Genomic DNA, 7,326 nt, shown 5'->3' with positions numbered 1-7,326 from the left:
GATCAAATACTATCATTTCTATATAGATTATATGTCACTATTTCTGCAATGCATTCCCAGATTCTTTTCTGTTTGTTTTGCTCATGTCTGGACACAATGACCTCATGTGTCTCTCTCTTACATAATTTTAGTATATTGATCATCAGTACTAGTAGTCATCACAGTGCCTACTGCATTGTATCCAGTGATTCTACTTGCTTCTTTCTTTCATGATTTTTTTTCTAAATAGTTGTGTTTTCATTCTGTTTAAATTTGTTGCTATGGTACTATTAGGCAAAAAAAATTGTTGAAAGATATTAGAAAATCATCTCTGAGGGATATGTCTATAAAAATAAAATTATTTCTTGTTAAAATTATTTTTACATGTTTGATTTTTATATTTGTAAATGTATATCTTTCCATGGGTCTATGTCACATGTATGCAGTTTTACAAGGAGAGCAGAAAAGAGTACCAGATCCACTGGAACTGGAGTTAAGATTCAATAGTGAGCTGGTTAGTGCCGATGCTGTTCTCTGAAAAAACTTGAGAGAGTGGCAGGCAGTTTCCCTTTATCCTTAAGTTAGCTCAACAGCCCTACAAACATCATTTCTATGGATCAGGAAACACCTTTGACATGTCCAAGCTGTTTATATATTAGTGGTAAATTACGAAGGAAAAAAGATAATTACCAGTTTAGGAACATAAAAAAGCATTGTAAAAAAGAAGAAGAAGAAGAAGAAGAAGAAGAAGAAGAAGAAGAAGAAGAAGAAGAAGAAGAAGAAGAGGAAGAAGAAGAAGAAGAAGAAGAAGAGGAAGAGGAAGAGGAAGAGGAAGAGGAAGAGGAAGAGGAAGAGGAAGAGGAAGAGGAAGAGGAAGAGGAAGAGGAAGAGGAAGAAGAAGAAGCTTATTTATCCAGCACCCCCTACTGATTGTCAGACCAATAAAAATAATAACAATATGTGGCCAAGCACATACTCACTAGTAAGTGAGTATAAGACAGTTTTCATTATTTTGTTTTTTTAGTACTCTTACTATTAAATCTGTCTAGTTAGTTCCTAGTAATGATAAATGACTTTTGAGGGAAAAAAACAGGCACTATATATGCATCTATAGGTGCTCTTAAACTGTTTCATTTTGCTTGTTTGAAGGGCTCTATCAAACCCTTCTCCTCAGAACTGCGGAAACCCAGCAGAAAAAGAGGCAGAAAAAAATGTGAGATATTGCCATATCCAGGGATCCATGCCATAATCAGCCTCCAAACGATGACACCATTGCATACACTAGCAAGAGTTTGCTGAAAGGACCCTGATATAGCTGTCTCTTGTGAGACTAGGCCGGGGCCTAGCAAACACAGAAGTGGATGCTCACAGTCAGCTATTGGATGTATCACAGGGCTCCCAATGGAGGAGCTAGAGAAAATATCCAAGGAGCTAAAGAGATCTGCAACCCTGTAGGTGCAACAACATTATGAACTAACCAGTACTCCGGAGCTCTTGACTCTAGCTGCATATGTATCAAAAGATGGCCTAGTTGGCCATCACTGGAAAGAGAGGCCCATTGGACACACAAACTTTATATGCCCCAGTACAGGAGAACGCCAGGGCCAAAAAAAAAAAAAATGGGAATGGGTGGGTAGGGAAATGGGGGAAAGGGGGGAGGGTATGGGGGACTTTTGGGATAGCATTGGAAATGTAATTGAGTAAAAAATATGTAAAAAAAATGTGAGATACATCAGTCGATAAAGTGTCTGTTGCACAAGCACAAGGAACTAAGTTCAGACTCTTGCACCCAGGTGAAAAATCACGAATGGTGGAAAGATTTGGTCACACCATAGCAAGGTGAGTCAGAGAGAGGCAGATCTCTAGCTTGTTGGCTAACCATCCTAGTCAAATAATTGAGCTCTAGATTCAGTAAAAGTTCCCATTGCAAAGGATAAAATATAAAAGGATAAAACAGACATTATTTCATTGAAGTTGGACAAAAGAAATCAACAGAGGAAAAGAGCCCAATGAAAAGGACAGAAATCAAAGACACATTGAGTCATACACTCAGGAATTCCATGAAAACACTAAATTTGAAGCCACAATACATACACAGAAGATCTGGTTTGGATCTATGCAGGTCCTGTGCATAGTGCTTCAATATGTATGATTTCATATGACCTTTCCTCATGTTGATTTAGAGGACTGTTTTCTTGGTGTCTTCCATCACCTCTGGCTTTTACATTCTTTCTGTTTCCTCTTTTGCAGGGTTCCCTGAGCTCTGATTGGAAGGATTTGATGGAGACATCCCATTTAGATCTGATTTTCTCAAGGTCTCTCACTCTCTTCTTAATGTCTGGGTTCATACCCATGCATATACAAACAGCACTGATTGCAGTACTCCCAATCAGAGTTGCTATATGGTAAACTTCTATTCAAACTACTTCCAGAATAGACTACAATCATTCTGTTTTATTGACTGTTTTGCTTTCTCTGATGAGGAAAATTAAAATATATTAACTTTTACCTCTACTTCTTGGCTGCTAGAAAACATGGACATGCACATGTGTAGTCACAGAATTCTTTATTTGTCATTTCCCATAGTTATTTCACTGAGGATGATCTGAGAGTGAGTGGGTTTGTTTTTTGTTTTTTTTTTGTGTGTGTGTTTTATTTGTTTGTTTGTTTTTTTAACTTTAACACTTATGAAGTTTTCTCTATCCCAAAGGATCATTGCTGGAACTTGAATCCATCTGGCTGGCCATGATTATGCTGCTACTGCCTCTGCTGTAGAGGAAAACTTGCAGGAGTTGGTTCTCATCTTCCTTCAATTGACCTTCTATCAACTGGCAGTTCAGCTGGATAATCTTACTATATGTCCTCCTTATATTTTTGTGATTGAGTATCTCAGGAAGAATTCTAGCGCTTACCTAATTTTCTATACTTTCTGACCATCAAGACCCAGGGATTCAACTGTCTCTGCTCATCCTCAGCATTGACTCTGGTAATAGAGGGAAACACCACAAATCTGGCTTCTCCACATGGGGGCTAAGGATCAAAACTCATGTCCTTATGTTTATAGAACAGCACTTTACCTACAAAGCCATCTCTGTTTCCCAGTGAATTGTTTTTATAATGAAACATTAGATGCATAGAAATATGCTGTGTCCTACATTCTCTATATTAGGAGACATATCAAGGTGCAGATAAGAAGGCAAAAACTTATTTGTAAAACTAATTGTCTCTTACAAAATTTCTAGGGTTGTCTTGGTCATCAGCTTCTTCTCTCTGCTCAGACCAAAAAACAGCAAGAAGAGCCAAGCTCCTGTTGATCTCTATGTCAATCTTTAGAACATTCTCAATGCAGAGCTCCATAAACCTAATTGCTACCAATATTATTTATTTTGCTTATCACTGCAGCAAAATATATGACAAGAAAGCTTAAGGAACAATGAGTTTATTTTGGCTCATGCTTTGAAGTCATGGTCTATCCAAGACAGAAGGCATGACCACAGATGGTTGAGAGTACTCTTCACACTGCATCATGAGCAGGGAACTGAATGCTGTGCTCAGCTTATTTTCTTGGTTATTTTTACTCAGTTCAAGACTCTGGCACATTCAGAGCACTCTTTTCACCTTAGTCAACTCTTATTCCTCCCACAAATTCATTGTCTGAGACTTATTTACTAAGTGATTTTGATCCTGTCATGTTGACAGTATTAACAAACACACTATCATCTCTCTGTATTTGTACATTTCAAATTTTGCTAACTAATTTAAAAGTGAACTACATACATTAAGAAAATAGAAGAGTTATTCTGTAACACATTGAGAAGTGCAGACCAGCAGAATCATGGTGATAGGTTTGATTTGTATCACATCATAGCCTTTGGCTTCCCCATGTGAATGAATAGCAGAGGACATTCTGAAAAGAGAGGTATTGTCATGGACAAGAGATTGTTGTGTTCCAGTGTTTTAGGACTTTTCTGTGCTCTATAATGCAGATGATTGATGTTCATATTAAACATTTATTGTTTCCAATTTTTATTAGATATTTTCTTCATTTACATTTCAAATGTTATCATGAAAATCACCTATGCTTTCCCCCGCCCTGCTCCCCTACCCATCCACTCCCACTTCTTGAACCTGGTGTTCCCCTGTACTGGGACATATAAAGTTTGCAAGATCAAGGGACCTCTCTTCCCAAAGATGGCTGACTAGGCCATCTTCTGCTACATATGCAGCTAGAGACATGAGCTCTGGGGGGTACTGTTTAGTTCATATTGTTGTTCCACCTATAGGGTTTGAGATCCATTCAGCTCCTGGGTACTTTCTCTAGCACCTCCGTTGGGGGCCCTGTGCTCCATCCAATAGATGACTGTGAGCATCCACTTCTGTGTTTTCCAGGCACTGGCATAGACTCATAAGAGACAGCTATATCAGGGTCCTTTCAACAAAATCTTGCTGGCATATGCAATAGCATCTGTGTTTGGTAGCTGATTATGGGATGGACCCCGGGGTGGGGCAGTATCTGGATGGTCCATCCTTTTCTCTCAGCTCCAAACTTTGCCTCTGTAACTCCTTCCATGGGTATTGTTCCCCATTCTAATGCGGGACGAAGTATCCACACTTTGTTTTCTTTCTTCTTGAGTTTCATGTGTTTTGCAAATTGTATCTTGGGCATCCTAAGTTTCTGGGCTAATATCCACTTATCAGTGAGTACATATCATGTGAGTTCTTTTGTGATTGGGTTACCTCACTCAGGATGATATCCTCCAGATCCACCCATTTGCCTAAAAATTTCATGAATTAATTGTTTTTAATAGCTGAGTAGTACTCCATTGTGTAAATGTACCACATTTTCTCTATCTATTCCTCTGTTGATGGACATCTGGGTTCTTTCCAGCTTCTGGCTATTTTAAATAAGCCTGCTATGAACATAGTGGAGCATGTGTCCTTCTTACCGGTTGGGACGTCTTCTGGATATATGCCTTACTTTTATTTTATTCTGTGCATTGGGAAAGTGGGGACACACGTGAAACCATGAGAATGCTCATGTCACAGGATAACTGGCAGTATCCTTTTCTCTCTTTGACAGTGTGGGGCCAAGTGCTCAAGCTCTGTTAAGCAGGTTTGGTGACAATGGTTTTACTGCCTGACTCATCTTGCTTCATTCTCTTACACTGTAAAAAAGTGGGATGGTAATGATTTAATTACACAATTTGAATATATAGAGGTATCATCCTTCTTAACATCATCATGCATTCATTAATAAAACTTAATAAAAGAAACACATAGATTTTTGTTTACTTCTATTAAACAGTAAAACATACTCATCTTCTTTCTGAAATGTGGATTAATCTATAAGTGATAGTTCATAAATATTATAATTTTATTTATCAAGACATAATTATGAAATCCTAAAACTTGGTTAAAATCTTTTATTCTTGTTTTTCCAGAAAAAAATATTTTAGCTTACTCCAGTTGTTAAAGTCCCATAATTTACACATTATGTGCCATATGGTATGTTCATATTGCTATGAAAATTTTAACTTTTTATATTTCTGACATTTCATTTTCAACCTGTCAATTTTATTGTTCCATTACTGCTGGCACTCTTCTTAAACATTTAATTTAAAAAATAATCCTTCAGCTTCAGGTGATTGGAATAGGACATTTATCACACATCTTAGTGGAAAAGAAAATCTCAGGCACATGAAGACTTCTATTCTACTGGGAAAAGATTTCCTCATGATTCAGCACTGTTCACCTTCTCTTTATTAACGAGAAATAAGTCTGAAAAGCTGGATATTTTCCTGTTCATGATATATTTGTAAATATTTCTTCTCTAATAGTCTAAATCTGTACTACCTTCTGTACTGATTCTCCGGTTTGGTCAACTGCACAAAAAGCCCTTTAGTAAAAAACAAAAGGTCACCTGTATCATAGCTACTGAAAGGGAGGTTCAGGGCAGAAATGGGAAGGGCATCCATTCGGATAACTTAATTTTAGTTGCTGTTATACTTATTAAAACCAAGACTGAAGACATATGTCAATCAAACAAGCCCACATAAAAATTTGTGAGCATACACATGTTTACTTGTACATGTGTGACTGTGTGTATATACATGTGTTTATGTCATAGGAGGCTAGATGGCAACTTCAGGTACAGTTTACTAGGTGCCACCTGCATCTTTCTAGAGAGAGGTTATCATCTTCCACATAGAGATAACCAATAATGCTTGGCTGACCCACGATACATGGATGTACAAATTTCTCCAGGTCTGGCTTTGCAATATATGAACACACCTGGCCTTCAATGTTTTTACTTATTTAATTTATCTGCCTGTGAGGTGGTACTAGCTGAAGCTAGAAAAGAATGTCCAATCCACCTGGAAGTGGAGTTATGGGCAGTTGTGATACACCTAATCCTGGTGCTGGGAATCAAGACCAGATCTTCTGGGAGAGCAGCAAGAACTGTAGAGACATTTTTTTTATCTGTAGGTTTTATTATTTAGCATTATTTTACTGGTATCAAACTCAAGTCCTCAGGCTTGACAGATAATCACTACAGCAACTAAGCTATTACCAAGGTCCTAGTAAAGACTGAGAATATAAGATATAAGGAGAAATCCATCAAGCTTGAGATAGTCATCACTAGTTAAGGTTTTCTTCTAAAACCACTTATTCATAGTGAAGATTGGCATGCTTATGGTTCATGAATTTAAAAATGCCTGCATTAGAATATTCCATAAACTTACAACATCTCTAAATACTTTAAAATTTAAGGAACACTCATATTTATTCATTTTCATGTGTGTGGGTGAACATGACCCATACCATGTTCTTGGAGGTCAGTGAACAGTATGTGGTAGCCAATTCTTCTATCCCTCCACATAGGTCACAGGAATCAAACATGAGGGACATCAGGCCTTCAGACTTGGAAGCAAGAATCTTTATCAACTGAGCCATTTCTCCTGCCCTATAAATATATTTGTTTAAAAAACAATGCTTATTTAATTTTGCATACATATGTGTCTGATCCTGCATGAGTTCATGTATATTACATATATTCTAATACGCGAAAGAGGACATATAATCCTTTGAATCTGAAATATGCAGTTTTGAGCAACCTGATATGGGTGCTGAGTACCATACTCCAGTTATCTGCAATAGCATTAACTGTTCTTAACTGCTGAGCAATTTACCCAGGTCATTATAAATACATTTAATGTACTGAAAAGTCTGTCACAGATACTCAGAATTCTCTAACTCTCTTCTCTACCCACACCCCTCTTTCTATACACACACACACACATACACACACACACACACACACACACACACACACACACACACACACAC

The sequence above is a fragment of the Mus caroli genome, chromosome 17, assembly GCF_900094665.2.
Source record: "Mus caroli chromosome 17, CAROLI_EIJ_v1.1, whole genome shotgun sequence".
Lineage (NCBI taxonomy): Eukaryota > Metazoa > Chordata > Mammalia > Rodentia > Muridae > Mus > Mus caroli.
This window is presented reverse-complemented; position numbering follows the sequence as displayed.